Source organism: Nicotiana tomentosiformis, chromosome 1 (genome assembly GCF_000390325.3).
Source record: "Nicotiana tomentosiformis chromosome 1, ASM39032v3, whole genome shotgun sequence".
Taxonomy (NCBI): Eukaryota; Viridiplantae; Streptophyta; class Magnoliopsida; order Solanales; family Solanaceae; genus Nicotiana; species Nicotiana tomentosiformis.
In genome coordinates, this window is record NC_090812.1 from 21,217,209 (window position 1) to 21,235,125 (window position 17,917).

General features: G+C 38.8%; 1 long non-coding RNA gene across 1 annotated transcript; it reads left to right on the top strand.

The window, feature by feature from the left end:
- The first annotated feature begins 2,793 nt into the window (after window positions 1–2,793).
- Window positions 2,794–3,715, top strand: LOC104087457 (uncharacterized). Its single transcript, XR_011413601.1, has 3 exons — window positions 2,794–2,897; window positions 2,999–3,080; window positions 3,403–3,715. It is a non-coding gene; the product is annotated as an uncharacterized lncRNA (long non-coding RNA).
- Window positions 3,716–17,917: the final 14,202 nt, after the last annotated feature.

Sequence of the window (17,917 nt, forward strand, 5' to 3'; positions counted from 1 at the left end):
GAATCAATAGAAGTTAAGAGTGAACTTGGCACGGAGTTACCCGAAATAATAGTTGATCACATATCTTGTCACAGACCTTACTTTTCACCTTGATATTCAATCGTTGCTAGTTAGTCACTAAATTTCCATAACTTTCTCACAATCGATAATCTTAGTTTTTATTATTAGTCGATAATAACATAAATCAAAGGTTTATTTTTCTGGATAGTGTTAAGCTGAAGATTTATTAGAACATTATTTAAACCAATCCCTGTGTAGACGATTTAATACTATACTGTCTTTGACCAGCGAGCATATATTTTATACACAGGTTTTGCGCTTGTCAGGAACGACACTGGTTGGTTGTTGCATTTTAACTAACGCTTTTCCTTACCAGATGCTTAAGCTACAGACATAGTGTGTCTATTGAGCACAACAAACTCAGAGGGTGTTTTGATGGGCTTAAAAGTTGGTTGACCAGCTTTTAAGCACTTTTTTATTTTCTGGAGTGTTTGGCAAAAAAAAAAGGCTGCTTAAAAAAAGCTAAAAAGTGCTTAAAAAAACCACAAGAAACAAGTTGGTTGACCCCAACTTTTCTGATTTTGGCTTAAAAGCTATTTTAGTTTGACCAATAAAATTACTTTCTTGTCCATTATAAGTTTTTATAATACCAAAATTACCCTCAGTCAAAGAAACCCTAAAACATCGTACTTCTCCTATTTGCTTCACTTCTAAAGACTATCGTTCCTCTTCTTTCCTCTTCATTTTTATGCACTTTTCCTCAAGCATTTCAGTGAAAAGTAATCGTCATTGTATATTTTTTTTGATCTTTATTGTAATCGTGATAATTTATTGATATTACAGCATCATTCTTGATTCCATCTACTTCCTCTGTTTCTACAATATGTATTTTGTATAGCATTTTAGAAGAGAACTACATTAATTCTTTACTCCTTATATTTGCACATATTATAATTAAAGTCTTATGTGAAAAGGATCGGAGTCCTCCTTATGTGCTGGCTGTATGCGTCAGTATTTTTATAAATCTAGAAATAAATATAAATTGTGGCAACTGGCATAAGTGCAGTAATCTAGTTTATTGGATATTTCATTAGTCACTCCAACTAATGAGGAAGTTTCTTCTACTTAAATTAGATATTTGTTTCTCCTTTCTTCAAATTATTTACATTCAATCATGACGGAAAGTAACGCTAAGTGGGACGATGAGGTTCATATTACATTTATTGAGTTGTGTGAGCAACAGATTAGAAAGAGAAATAGACCAAACACTTACTTATCTAAAGATGGGTGGAAAAATATAATTAATGAGTTCGAAAAGAAGAAGGGAAGAGTGTATAATAAAAAACAATTGAAAAACCATTGAAATTACATGAAAGCCGAATGGATACTTTTTAAGCAGTTGATGAGAGGAGAGACAGGTTTAGGATGGGATGCCATAAAAAATATAATTGTAGCAGATGATAATTGGTGGGAGCAAAATATTAAGGTACATCTCTCATATTGCTACATGTGTCATTCTTTTTCTTTTTCATTGCTAAATTTCTTTTTTAGCTTAAAGTGGCTTTGAATTTATTTACAGGAGAATGCTCGATATAAAAAATTTAGGAACAAAGATCTTTCGCTCGATATAAAATATTTTTGGGGATGCCTACTGATGAAGCTCGTAAGTCTTGATCGGAGTTTAACTATCAGTTATACCTCAAGAAAAATAGATAATGTATCGTTGTGGTTGAATATTTTTATTGTTCCGTATTCGAATATTATAGTTGTATGTGTAAACTTTATTATGGTTTTATGTGTAAGCTTCAGCTGTGGTTTTTATGTGTAAACATGCACGGAATATTTTCCTACACATCTATGTATAAGCTTTAGTTATGGTGCTAACTTCACTGATGATGGGACTCATCTTTGCTTTGTGTGTTGTCTGGGTTGTAGCTACCTTTCATTTGCTTGATTGTTGCCTTTGATTTGCTACCTTTCATTTGAGGATTAACAACATCAGATTAGTAGCTACCTTTCATTTGCTTGATTGTTGCTTGCCTATCTACACAAAAGAAGTAAAAGAAGATTACCATTTTGCTTGCCTCTTCTTTATATTATAGTGAGATGTGTTCCGGTGCTGTATAGGTAGCTACTAATCTGATGCATGGCAATATCTATGTGATAACTAAAGATATTATGATATGCATCCTTATATGTTTCCTAACTTGCAATGGTCATGTGTTGTCTGGAAAATGATTCCTAGCTTCAGTTATGTGTATGTTTCTTAGCTTGCAATGGAAAATGGAGAAATGGGTTGAGATGATCTGCAATTAGCCAGTTAGTTAACTTTATATTTCTATTTCAGTTAAATGGAGAGTTCGAACTTTAGCGACTTGGTAGATCCTTATCCAAGTTATTCGTCGGATGATGAAGATGAAGAAGAACTGGAGGAAATACGGAGGGAGAAATATGAGAAGGAATGGATGGCTTTATGCCAAATAGCAGGTAAATTGATTTTGATGTAATACAAAAAATACCTATGTAAGGAACCTTGTCGTACATCTAGTCTCTCTGGAAATGCATTTATTCAAGAGATATTAAGAGGAAACGATTGAGGAAGTCGGTGTTTGTTGATTTATCGTATGATTTAGCTTAAAAGTATGGGCTTAAACCCACACGCGGAATGTCTATACACGAGATGTTAGGCATGTTCTTGATGACTTGTGCACACGGAGTTGGAAATCGATTGATACAGGAAATCTTTCAACATTCGGGAAAAACAATTCATACACTTTCACAGTATTTTAAAGGCCATTTGTGAGCTTGAGAGAGATATTATAAGACCACATCCAAATTATAATAATGGTGCAGGAGCTCACAAGCCATGTAACGGTCGATATCTCCCTTTCTTTAGAGTAAGTAATAATTTTACCTAATTATTTTTTATTAAACTTATAACTTAACTTTTATAAGTATTACTAACTTAAGTTTTATTTATACTTGTATATGTATATAGGATTGTATTAGAGCACTTGATGGCACACATGTTAAAGCAAGATTACCGCAAGGTCAAGAGATACCATATATTGGACATAAAGGTTATTCGACTCAAAATATTCTTGCTGTTGTAGATTTTAATATATGTTTTACATTTGCATGGGCTGGGTGGGAAGGAGCAGCTCACGATAGTCGTATATTTGGTGAGGCCCTTCATAGACCAGAACTCAACTTTTCAGGTCCAATTGGAAATAAGTATTATCTAGTTGATGCAGGATATCCACACATGAAGGGATACATGGCTCCATACAAAGGAGATAATGTGAGATACCACCTAGCACAATTTCTCCGTGGTGCAACAAGAGAATTGCGAGAACCAAAAGGACGAATTGAAAAATTTAACTATTTGCACTCTTGTTATAGAAATATTGTAGAGCGCACATTTGGGGTTTGGAAAGCAAGATGGTCTATTTTGCGAGACATGCCCTCCTATCATATTGACACTCAAAGAGACATCGTACTTGCTACTATGGCCATTCATAACTATATTAGAAATAAATGCAATATGGATGATGCATTCCAAGCAGCTGAGAATGAGAGATATGTTCCATCTGTTGATCCTGATGTTGGTACATCTTCGAGAACTAATAACAATATAAATGCGGAAAATGTGGAAGAGCAAAGTGATCTCGTTTGGATGGGTCTTCGTGATTTGATTGCTAATGAAATTTGTGAAGCTTGATACTTGTAATTGTAGAGTAAAAACACTAGCTGGTCATGATCAGCAACACGCCTTAAAAGGTTATTTTGTTTAGACATTTGTTAAATTTATTGAAATATTTTTATTAAGAGAGAAATTTCTTTTATGTATTTATCCGCATATAAGTCAATGGTTACCATACCTGGCATAAAAAGAAATGAGCTTCCTTCTACTTTTCATGGATGTAACTGCATCTTTAATTTTTCAAGAGTAAATGGACAAGAAGGGAAAGAGGAATTCAACAAAATAATTTGGTATTTTAAATAGGTTGAGACTTTTATGAAAGTTTACTTGATTGAAAGTGGTGAAAATGAGCATTCAAGAATTATATTTATAAAAATGATCTAAAGTAATCAATTAAATTAAAATTAAATTAAAATATAAATTATTTTTTATTTGCATTAATTCATAATTAAATATAGTGAAGTAATCAACTCCTTTATAATGTTAACAGCTTTAAGGATATTTTTATCTTTTTAATAGAAAAAAAGTGTTTACCAGCACTTGTTTGCCAAACACTTCAACAACTTTTTTAAGTTTCAACACTTTTATCCAAACATGTAACTGCTTATTTATAAAATAAGTCTCAGCACTTAAAAGCTATTTTTAAGTACTTGTGCTTAAAAGTCACTTTTTTAAGCCAATCTAAACGGGTTCTCAGTCCCTAAACCAAATAGGCATGTGAAACTCACACTCGGACTTTGTTCAATATAACCGAAAAAAGCCACATCAGACCAAAAGAAAAGCGCTTTGGCTTTTTAGAACAGAGTCCGGAACCAAAATAATGTATTTTTGGACTCAAAGAATAAAAATATGTGGAAAAAATACATAGTGACTAAAGTGTGTATAGCGTCTTTTTAAAAGACGCTATACCTTAACGGTCGTTTGGCCAGTTAAGTATAGCGTCTTTTAAAAAGACTCTATATGTATTTTTTTAAAAGGCGCTATATGTATTATTGTGGGACCACAAATAATTCTTCTGGGCTTAACTGACATAACAATAATTTAACTGAGTATAGCGTCTTAAGCTAAGACGCTATACCTCAAATAATTCACCCCCGGAATGATTTTTGCCTTATATAAGGACGTTAAGGATTTTGGTAAAAATTCATTCAGAAATACTGTAAGTGTTGTTAAATTTTTGTTTGTTTAGTTGTTCTGTATTTTGTCATAATATCTGAAGAGCGAAGAATTAGGGTTTCATTATATTGGGGGGTGAGGTTGTGGTGGTGAATAACTCAGTAAGTTATAGTTTATCTCTACAGTCTCATGTTAAGTTATCACTTACAACGGAGTACGATACATTAGCATCGTTGTTATGTAAAAAAATGAGTGTGAGCAAACGTTCGGTGAATCTTAAAATAACTGGAAGATATCCGTATTCTGTGATTCCGCAAGGGGTTGCTTGTTATGCTGAGTTTAACATTGAAGACGATGAAACTCTGAGAGATTTTTTGATGACTCCGGATGAATACCGGAAATTTATTGTGATAAAAATATTGGAAATGTACGTCAAGGCTGAAGACATTCGCAATAATATGGTTGCGCAAAGTAGGAAAATCCCTCAATCATCGGGTGGTTATTTTGGAGCAGTTTTAGCCGAACAGGTTCTGGCTGAAAGAGTTTGGCCAGATCTAAACTTATCTCCATGGGCGAATGAGGAGCGAGAAAATAATTTCTCCCCTAGTATACATAATCCACAAGCAGAATGGTAAACTTCAATTTTTCTACTGTGTTACGATGTATATTTTTGTGTATTGTATTTGTATTAACACTCATATATTCCACATGGGATACCGACCAGATATGAATTTTACAAGTTATGAACCAACGGTCAGTTGGAATATGCTGAATTTTGGTGTGTTGGATCATGGTGGTCCATCCGGGAGTCAGCATCAACAAGATAATGTGCATCATGGGATATCAGCACATTATGATTTGTAAGTGAATATATAAAGTTATATGTATTGTTTGGACTAATTTGAGTAACTCATTATTTCTTTGGTTGTGCAGTGAAAACGAGCAACTTGATGGTCCTGTCCTTACTCAATTGCCCGAAGACACGTATTTAATCGGGATCTGGTAGATGCGCAGAGTCAGAAAGAGAACAGTGATTATGACAACAATGCCGATAAGTCTGTAGATGACACACCCTTCCCTGACGAGGGTGATGTTGAGGAGGAAGAGAATACCGAACCCGATTTGACGAGGGAGCATGCTCCACCTCCCGTTAGACCAAAAGTATTTGAGTCCCACGTATCGTTTCATTCAAGTCATATTTCCTACCTTGATCATTTTCCAAGTATGCCGGATGTGGATGCCCTCACAAGGGATATTGGCGAAATTCAGTCAGCAATGTGGGATGAATCTAGACCAACAGTGCTGTCAAAGGGCATGTTTTTTCCTGATAAGGCGCGGCTAATCAGGGCGGTGAAAATGTACAGTGTAAAAGAGTATCGTGAGATGATGGTATAGGAGTCATCTCCGAATGTATACAAGGTTGTTTGTTATAGATGGTCTACGGGTTGTAATTGGATGCTGCGTGCGAGGAAGAAGAAAATAAATATGTGGGTTGTGGGTAAATACATTGGCACCCACAATTGTGAAATGGACACATTCAGCGGAAATCACTTTAACTTGGATGTTGACTTGATTTCTCTTGTCTTGATTCCATACATTGAAGCCTCCATAAGGTACAAGATCAAAGAGTGTATTATATCTGTCCACCAGGAATATGGGTGTACTATTACCAAAAGAAAGGTATTTCTCGGGCGCAAACGTGCGTTTGAAATTATTTATGGTGACTGGGATAAGTCATTTGCATCTCTACCCAGGTACATAGCCGCATTGCAACACTTTAACCCCGGGACTGTTGTTGAATGGAAGCTTGAGCAGAGTCTGGGAATACCAGAATATATATTCAAATACGTGTTCTGGGCCTTTAAACCAGCAATTGATGGTTTTGTGCATTGTCGGCCGGTAATATCCATAGACGGCACTCATGTCTATGGAAAGTATGATATTAAGCTGTTGATCGTCGTTACAATAGATGCTAATGGACAAATATTATGCCTAGCTTTTGATATTTGTGCCAATGAAAGCCAAGAGACGTGGATGCTATTTTTGAACCACTTGAAGGAGCATGTTGTCAAACAATGTTCAGGTATTTGTCTAATATCTGATCGGCATGGCGGTATTTTAAGTTATGTACAGCATTTGCCTAAATGGCAGGAACCGTATGCATACCATTGTTACTGTGTGAGGCACCTGAAGGCCAATTTTCAGAAGGCATATCCTAACAAGGACTTGCATAATTTAATGTGGATGGCTGCAACTAATCGCCAGGAGTGCAAATTCAGGAGGCGCATGGAATCTATCAGGCAGGAAGAAGAAAGAGCTTATCATTGGTTGATGCGACATGAGCTTGACAAGTGGACATTGCATGCAGATGGTGGCAGACGATGGGGAACCCTGACTACAAATGTGTCAGAGTCTTTCAACGGGTTATTGAAGTTTGCACGTGGATTGCCTGTCACTGCCATGGTGCGGATGTCATTCAAACAGATGGAGGAGAGGTTTGTTAAAAGGCATAGAGGTGCATCAGAATTGATGGAGAGGGGTGTTGAATTTATGCCAATACCAATAAAAAGATTTGAAAACAGGAGGCGAGCACATTGGCATTCATTTTTACAGTATTCCAAGTAGCGAAATATTTTTGAAGTTCGCACCGCTATCTATCAAAATCGGGGGAATAATACATACACCATAAATGAAGCCAGCAGGTTGTGTTCTTGTGGAAAATGGTTCATCTATCACATTTCATGCTCACATGCTATGAAGTGCTTTCAACATACAGGTTTCACGGCAACCCGGTTCGTTGATAAGCAATATAGTGTTGCTGCATACTTAAACACCTATAGTGAGAAGTTACAGCCAGTGGGTGCTGAGCATTATTGGCCGCTGGAACCATTTAAAATGGTGTGTAACGAGGAGTATTTGCGTAAGCTACAAGTGCAAAAAAGAACGCGTATACGGAACTAAATGGATGTTGGTTATACCGTTTATGCGCGTAAATGTGGCATATGCTCGCAAACAGGACACGACTGTCGTAAATGTCCTTCAGCTGGTTTGGGTGTCGGTGGTAATCCTGCTCCTGGTGAAAGTTCATCTAATGTGCCTAACAATCAAGGATACACGTAGTATTTTTATTCCGTTATGTAGTTGTAATAAGTGTATGTACTTTTTTATCTTGCAGAATGTATGAAATAAAATTATGTTTCCATTGCTGTTAAATCTTTTTGATATTTAACATTAATACTTCAATACAACAATCTAACATAAACCCATTTTTAAAAAAATACCTTCAAAATAATCTTTTTGATATTTAACATTAATACACGTAGTGGTATTTTTTTAATGGATGTTGTAATATTTATTCAAAAGATATTTGAAATACATATGACTTGGTTCAGTTTATTCTTATTGTACCCTAAAGAATCATTAGCACGCGAAGCATAGCGTGATTACATACCACGTTATGTGTAATGTCTTGTCAACCTGATAAAGCTGACATTCTCGAAAAGTTGCCTTCTGGAAAAGCATTATTGTACCGTAAAGAATCATTAGCACGCAAAGCATAGCGCGGTTACATACCACGTTATGTGTAATGTCTTGTCAACCTGATAAAGTTGACGTTCTGGAAAAGTTGCCTTCTGAAAAAGCATTATTGTACCGTAAAGAATCATTAGCACGCGAAGCATAGCGCGGTTACATACCACGTTATGTGTAATGTCTTGTCAACCTGATAAAGTTGTCGTTCTGGAAAAGTTGTCTTCTGGAAAAGCATTATTATACCATAAAGAATCATTAGCACGCGAAGCATAGCGCGGTTACATACCACGTTATGTGTAATGTCTTGTCAACCTGATAAAGTTGTCATTCTGGAAAAGCATTATTGTACCATAAAGAATCATTAGCACGCGAAGCATAGCGCGGTTACATACCACGTTATGTGGTTGTTCTTTCCTATAAATGACTAGCGCATTTTAGTTATTAACTGCGCTTAACCAAAACTAATAGCAAAACTTTCCATAAAATTTTCATTTTTCTTGCATTAACAAATGTCTTAACGCAATGACCAACCACGGTGTTATTGTGGCAAACGTGCGATTATGAAGGCATGTTGGTCCAATGGTAATGTTGGGCGCAGATATTGGATGTGTCTATACAGGTTTGGAGGCAATGACGGAAATCATTGTATGTTTGAGAAATGGTATGATGAACCCATTAACCAGGAATACTACAAATCAATTTTGCAGTATGTTTGGAATATGAACGCTGATTACCAATGCAAGATCTCTGAAATGCAACAAGAAATTGCGGCACTGCAGGAGAAACTAAAAGAGGCGGAAGAAGAAAAAAATAAAATGGAAGAGAAATTTAAGTAGTTGGAGCAGAGGGTAATGGGCGGTAGTGACTAAACAAACACATGTATGTATTGAGTGTAGTATTTTATCTTTATGTTTTTCATGTTATGTATTTTTATTAGTTGTATCGAATTTAAATTATGTTAAGGTGCTATGTTTGTTTTGCCCAGTTTTAGCATTAAAATAACAAAGAAACTGAGAAATAATAAACATAAGGCGCAAATAATGCTAAACCATAGATAAAGTTGCTATTATTTAATGATTGTCATATGTACATAAAATAAAAAAAAATCAATGTGTCCCACAGGCTTTATGCTTTAAAGCAGCCGCTGGCCTGAGGTGCATCCCAACCCGCCCGGCTACACTATCAGGATCATCCTTATCACGTCGCCTCTTTATCGGAGGATGCGATGCATCATGATCGTCAGTAAGGTTGGCAGGCTCGGTAGAAGGGGTCGTCGATCTAGCAATACCCTACAAAATAATGAGATATTTTAGTATATGACATATATATTAGGAATGTACGTGTTAGCTAAAAAAATTAAAATGTCTTACCATGGTCTCAGCGGCCTCCTCAATATAATCATCTGTCTCAGGTCTGTCAGTGACGCGGGAAAGATGGCTTCAAAAAAAAGAAATAGTCTTTAGATATTTATGACTAATCAATGATATAAACACAAATATAAATAATAGTAATACAAACTAACCAAATCCTGTGAAAGATCCTCAGTATCCCTCGATGATGAGCCATAACTCAGTCGGCGCCCACTATCCACATCTCGTAGCGGACAAACAACAGCAACAGTTGATGCCTCTGGAGGGTCAGGAAAATACGTATCCCAGTTATGTGAGGTAAAGGTCGTGCCCGCGATCAACAATGGAGCTGACGGGGTCACCTGCGAAGTCCCTAGAGTAACCCCAAGGCTAAATGACGGAATATCACTAGGAACGGACTGTGGCTCAGGGTGGTCACCCGGCTGATCAACTCCAACATCCTCAACAGGTGCCTCAACGCCCCCTTGCTGGGGACCACCTCCTCGCCGACCCCCACGACCTCGTGGGACACCCCTACCTCGTGGGACACCTCTGCCACATCGACCACGTGCAGGCTGCGCTGCTGGCCCACGATGGTACTGCTCTGGCGCCATATAATCAGCCTCATGTCCTAAGCGCTTATCACCCCGGGCTCGCTGCAATGTCCGGGCAGCCAAATCTGTAACCCGCCAGCCATAGTCATGCAAAGCGGCCGCTCCCTTACCTGTATGCTACTGCATCTGCAGTCCTAACTGGTGGAACAGATGTAGACCAATGACCTGCACAACATGTAAAATATTAATTGTGAAACGGTAATGTTAACGTTATAACTAAGTATACCAAATAACATACCAGCGCCTCATGCCTCCCGGCGTATGGAACGAACCGACCGCCATGCTCGATGAACGGGATTCCCGACGAAAAGTCGGGTAATGCTGCGGTACCAGCCCATATACGCATGCTCACCATCCATAAGATCGGGTGGAGGGGGTGGCGGAATCAGGTCATGTCGCTGGTCCCAAGTCTCGATCTGCAACTCTAGCCATGCCTCATATGCCTGGTCAACCCTCGAACGATCATCCCGCTGGTAATGTGTCATAAGCTAAGCGAGCGGTGGAGGTACAAACTGCGGTCGACCAAACTGGCGAAAGACTCGCACGGTGGCATGATGCTTGACAATGTCGTGACACATCAACGGGACGGAAGAGCTCCAGATAAGTCGCTTGGTCGAGCAATAATCGGGCAAACTAGCTATTAGCTCGTCGCCGTATGACCTCCAAATGAACTATTACGTAAAAACATGAACCGTGAGTATACGCAACACATATAAATCCATGCCAAGTAAACTTAAGTATAGAAATACCTGCGCGTCCTCCAGCAAAACCAACAAATCTTTGCAATAGGGGAGATTATGTCGAGCCTCGTACTCGCGTCCGTAACCCCGCCTATCAACTCACCTCCTAGCCAAAGGGAGAAACGGTGGAGGTGGTGCATCCTGAGCTATGGGTGGTAGAGGTTGATGAAACTGCAGGAACCGCTCCCAGGCCCAAACCTAATATACAATTTGGACGTAAAATTTAAGGTATATTTTTATGATGTATGTTACAATGAAGAGAGTATTTGACTATGTTTTCACCTGCAGCAGCGGCATAAATCATGCAACGTCTCGTTGGGTGCCCATGCATGCCCGACACATCTGCCTGTACAAGTAACCAAGAACAGCAGCACCCCAGCTGTACTGATGTAAATCATCCAGCCGCTCAAGATGATGTAAAAATCTCAAGCTGACTAGGTTTCTCGAAGTGTTCGGGAACAATACGCGTCCAAACATAAGCAGCAGCAGCAGCAACCTCGTGTACCGGTTAATATGAAGATTCGGTGTATCATGAGTTATGTCATCATGCATGGACTCCAAATGCAGTCGGACGGGCGTCAACGCAAGATGACTAGCCCCAACCAATACACCCTCATCCTTTGGCCGGAAACCGGTGAGCCGTTGCAAAGTCTCTAGGTACTGATCTCCCGTATAATCTCTCATAATGCGACAAAGCAATAGGAAGTCCATCAACCGACAACCCATACAGAACCTCCACGTCCTGCAGCGTGATAGTGGCCTCGCCAATGGGCAAATGGAATGTGTGCGTCTCTGGTCGCCACCGCTCTATCAAAGCCGTGATCAACGACCAATCCAGTTGCAGCCGGCCGATCTCAATGATCCTATAGAAACCCGTATCCTGCGGGCGTCTGATTATACGGGGATGAAGCTGGCGGGTCTTAAGAAAGTCCCACATATCGTCTACTCTCCTAGAACGTAAAGTCTGGGCCAATAACTGCCCCTCCCATATGTAGGAAGACCTATGCTCGGCCTGTAACAATAGTAGCTCTAGAGAGGTAGGTCCGGGATGCAAAGGCGAAACCTCCATGACGACTATTATAAATTGAACAAAATTAATTACATTATTTTTCTTTTCCATTGCTTAAATATATTGCAATACCTTGAATATTAAATTTTATTTGATATTTTTACTATATTGTAAATTAGGTTGATACATTTTCAATATTATAATTTTATATTTTATATGTTACTTTAATATGTTAGTTTTATTATTTTATATGTTAGTTTTATTATTTGATATGTTTGTTAGTTATTCATCTATTTTTTACTATACATAATATAATTATTAAATATTTCCATTTTGGTTCCGGACACAATATTTGAGGCCCAGTAGCACCAATGTATTCTGAATTCTTATGTTCATGATGAAAAATTATTTTCAATTTTTCACTCAGCAAGTCTGTTATTTTATATGTTAGTTTATTATTGTATATGTTAGTTTTATTATTTAATATATTTTTTTTTTTGCGTAAGGGCTAATATATAAATAAAATCCCAAAAATGGGTCCGATGCTTACAAGATGTCCAAACCAAAAACCAAAATAGAAGTTGCATGAAGCCACTAGCTATTAAAAAAGATAGAAAAGCTAAAATCAAATTAACTAACTATTACAATAAGATAAGTTGAATGCTTCCTTCTCCTATTAGTGTATGTGAATCCAATTGTCATTGGCAAATACCAAGCAGCACCTATCAAGCTCTCACCAGGCGCCAGGGTATATTGTCCATAGTCTAAAATGAATTTCAAACATCTCCACCGCAGAGTTGAAGTCCGCATCATCCTCCAAGTGTCGCTACTATATGATCTCCATATGCAGTAGATTGATTTTGTTCAAGTATTAATCATGTGCTCACTCATCAAGATTAATGTGTAGAAGAGGAGCCTGGCTTTAGGCAGGCTTTGCAAGGCAAAAGCCAGGCTTGAGCTGGCTTTAGGCAGGCTTTACAAGGCAAAGGCCAGGCATGCGCTGGCTTTAGGCAGGCTTTGCAAGGCAAAAGACAAGCATGAGCTAGCTTTAGTCAGGCTTTGCAGGCCAAAGGCCAGGCGTGAGCTGGCTTTAGGCAGGCTTTACAAGGCAAAAGCCAGGGGTGAGCTGGCTTTAGCCAGGCTTTACAAGGCAAAAGCCAGGCATGAGCAGGCTTTAGCCAGGCTTTACAAGGCAAAATCCAGGCATGAGCTGGCTTTAGACTGGCTTTACAAGGCAAAAGCCAGGAATGATCTAGCTTTAAGAAGACTTTGCAAGGCAAAGGCCAGCCTGTGCCTTTTTGTGATCTTGTAAGCACAGATCCTTCCCTACTAGAACCTTTAATGTAGACATCATTCAAAACATTGCTAAACCATCCTCAGATTGAGCTTGAATGCTAATACCACTGAGAAATGATTCAACAATCACCAAAAATACCATATGATGGGTTCAGCATCTTCCTTAGCATTTGGACATATCAGTTTCAGAGTCCAATACTGTGAAGTCATCAGTCTGGGGTTCTTCTCTTTGCTATCCTAATCCTAAGGTTAGGTGATTGAGATTTGTCTAGATTGATCAACCTCTTCCCTATACTAGGCAGTTCAGAGAATGAATGAAACTCAGATGTACCTGCAAAAGAGAACACAATGTTAGCTATAAAATCCGCCACTGAGTTGCCTTCTCTGAACACATGTTGAAAGATCACATTGAAGTTGTCCTTCATCTCTATAATTTTCTTCAAATCCTGTGCAATTACCCAAGGAGGATCCCATTCCCCTTCTATCGCATTCTTCATCACCAATGAATCAGTCTCCAGTATGAGAGGGTGAAAATCATGCTCCACACAATATTCCAACCCTTGAAGAATAGTCTTAGCTTCAGCCACCATATTAGTTGTAACTCCCAGGTCTACTGCCCTAGCATACACCACATCACCTTCATCATCCCTCACACAAAATCCTAGGGAGCTAGGTCCAGGATTGCCCTTTGAAGCTCCATTAGTATTACATTTGCACCAACCATGACAAGGAAGCTGCCATGTTACTCTTGTAGTGATCAATATAGATTTATATCCTTCAAAGTATTGAATCATGTCTGGCCATAACAATGGAATATTAGGGATCCAAGCATACCTCACCCTTCCCAGTTGATGCAATGTCCTATTTATCTCATGAATCACCCTATTTGTGGACATTGAACCACCATGTTTACCTGCATTTCTTCTCTTCCACAGTTCCCAAGTGATGATAGCTGGTACTGCTTGAAATAGTGGCTTTAATTTCGGACAACACTGAGCATACCACCAATGCCTTATAATCTGCTTCAATTGAATCAATTGCACAGAAATTCCAGCAGCCCCCATAAACAATTTCCATACCTTAGAGGCAGTAGGACTTGTGACAAATATATGCTCAATGGATTCCTCTTGGGGCTGCTGACAACACCAATACCTAGACATCACCATTTGCCCTTGCCTCCTCCACATGTCATCGGTGGCTATTTTCTGCCTCCACAATCTCCAGAAGAAGAAGGATATCTTGAATGGCAAGCCTTTAGTCCATATTAACTTGAATTCCTGATTAGGATCCGCCCTATGCATTAGTATTTTCCAAGCACTGCTAACACTGAACTTGCCTGAAGGAGTTGGCATCCAGTATGGCTTATCCCAATATCCCTCACTACCTTCATAGTGCACATTTAGCCTTATATGTTCTGCAATTTCCTCATTGAAAGTTTGATCTAGCAGATGATCATCCCATGTTTCCCCTTGCCGCAGTTCTGCCACCTCCTGAAGACCTTCATTGATTGGAAAGTCTTCAGGCAATACATGATAAAGTGCACCCAATCCAGTCCAATTTTCATGCCAAATATTAGTTGTTCCACTCTTCAATTCCCATACGATCTCATGTTCTACTTCTTCCCTAGCATTCAGCATTTGTCTCCAAACATGTGACCCTCCCCTAAAACGCACCATAGTTGGTGGCTCCTTCTTGCAATACTTATTCCACATGAAATTAGACCACAAAGATTTTGTGGTTCTAAACCTCTACCATAGTTTAGCAAACAGTGCCCTTGAGACATCATTTAAGGACCTAAAACCTATCCCATCTTCCTCTTTAGGAAGGCAAAGATTTTTCCATGAAGCCCAGTGTCTGCTTCTCCCCTTTTCCTTTGTGCTCCAAAAGAACCTAGCAAAAGTCTTATGTAGATGCCCCAGGATGATGTTTGGTGGATCAAGGACTGATAACATGTGAACTGGCATACTTTGCAACACACTAGAGATGAGTGTTGCCTTTCCTCCAAATGACAGCAGTTTTCCTTTCCATGAGTGCAATTTAGCCTTCACCTTCTTGATAAGCTCCTCATAATAGTCCTTCCTCCTTCTAGTGTAAAAAATAGGACACCCTAGATATGTGAAGGGGAATTTACCTCTTGCAAATCCTGTAATAGCTCCAACTGCCTGAAACAATCCATTAGCAACCTTTGAATACATATAGTATGAACTCTTATCTTTGTTGATCATCTTGCCTGATATCTTCTCATAGTTCCCTAACACTGCCATAATCTTGCTCAAAGAGGGAGGATGAGCAGATGCAAAGATTATCGTGTCATCAGCATACGCCAAATGGTTTAAAGAATCAGACCACTTAGGCATTCCAAATCCCACAAATGACTTGTCTTCAAAAAGCTTATTCAAAGACCTGGAAAGTACCTCAGCTGACAGAATGAACAATGCTAGAGATAGGGGATCCCCTTGTTTCACACCCTTTGACGACTTAAAGAACCCTGAGGACTGCCCATTCACCAATACTGAATACCAGTTATTTGATATCAAGTTCCACACCATGTTAATGAAGTGTTCAGAAAATCCTATCTTCCTTAGCACATGCAATAAGTACTTCCATGAGACCCTATCATAGGCCTTAGCCATATCAAGCTTGATCACCACATTAGCTGGCTTTCCCCTTAACCTTATGTTAGTGACAATTTCTTGAGTCAATAAGATGTTCTCAAATATACTCCTACCCTTTACAAATCCGGATTGATTAGGAGCTATTAGAGATGGCAAAAAAATCTCCAATCTGTCATGTAACACCCTAGACAAAACCTTGTTAATGAAGTTGCTCAAACTAATAGGTCTTAAGTCAGAGAAGGTCTCGACTCTAGGTTTCTTGGGTAGCAACACTAGATTGGTGTGAGTGGTGGATTTAGGCAATGCAGCTCCTCCATAGAAGTGTAGCACCATGTTGTGTATATCAGCACCAATAACATCCCAGCATGTTTGATAAAACAAGCCAGTGAATCCATCAGGGCCACTAGCATTCTCCCCACTAAGCTCAAAAACTGCTGCCCTTACTTCTTCAATTGTTGGCAATCTGCTAAGTTCTAAATTCTGATCCATAGTGACCATTGAAGGTACATTATTGAGCAAGGGAAATTCAGAAGCATCACCTTCATTTGTGAACTGTTTTTGATAGAAGTCCACTGCAGCTGTAGCCAATTGCTCCTGGTCTTCAATCCATACCCCCACTGCCACTTTTGATCCTCTTCAGTTGCAATTTCTTTCTTTTGCCATTGACATGGTTGTGAAAGAAACTTGTATTCCTATCTCCTTCAGCAAACCAATTCATCCCAGCTTTTTGCTTCCAATACTGCTCCTCAATATTCAAGTATTTCTTCAATTCAGATTGAGCCTTTTGAAGCACAATCCTATTCTCAGTTGTAGGCTCTTCTTCAAACAACATCTCCTTCACCCTAACAATGTCCTCCAAAATAGCCAGTTGCTTGAAGATATCACCAAATGTTTCCCTATTCCATTTTGAGAGTGCTGCCTTCACCCTCTTGATTTTCTGCTTGAACATCAGAAACGGATCCCCTATGAAATCAGCTTCCCAATTCTGCCTCACCACATCCATAAATGTAGCATGCTTTGTCCAAAAGTTCAAGAATCTGAAAGGTTTGACAAACTTGGTTGTCTGCACCCCACATGTCATTAGCAATGGTGCATGATCTGATCCAGTTCTGATTAGATGCTCAACTTCAATAGTTGGCAACATGTTCTGAAATGGCAAATTCACAAAGATCCTATCCAATCTCTTGAATATACACTCAGCATTGGATCTCCCATTCCACCATGTGAATGGACTTCCTTTGTAGCCTTGCTCAAACAAACCACAAGATTTTACACAAAATGCAAAATCCTCATATTCAGGAGGGTGTACTGGAAGTCCCCCTATTTTCTCATCTTCATGCAATAACACATTGAAATCCCCTCCTACCAACCATGGTAATTTCATATCACTTGCTAAATAATACAAGTGATCCCACAACTCCAACCTCTCAATTGCTGAACATTTTGCATAAACAAATGTCATCATCATGTGCTGCCCCAGATCATGGTGAAACACTCTCACAGTCACCTGTTGCTCAGTATCCTCCACTAATTCCCATTCCACAACTGCATCGAAGAACAACCATATTTGCCCATTAATATTTGTATAAGCAGTCTCCATATTCAACCTCCTTTTATATCTCTCAATGAGTCCCTTCTTTTGAAAAGGCTCTATCAATGCAACTATACAAAATTATGCTCCCTATTCATATTGATCACCCTAGGAAAGACCTGTTGTGTATTCACAGACCTTATATTCCATATTAATGTTTTGATCATCATCTAGATAGAGAAGCTGCCCTCCTGGGCATTATTCTTGAAGGTTGTGGTGGATCTTTACTCTGATTCTTCTTAGTTTTTTTACCTCCTTTAGCACTAGCTGTGGGTGATAAATCCCCTTCCCTAGCCACTTGTTTGAAGTTTTCAGCAGTTGATTCATCATCTCCTTCATCTTTCATTGGATTT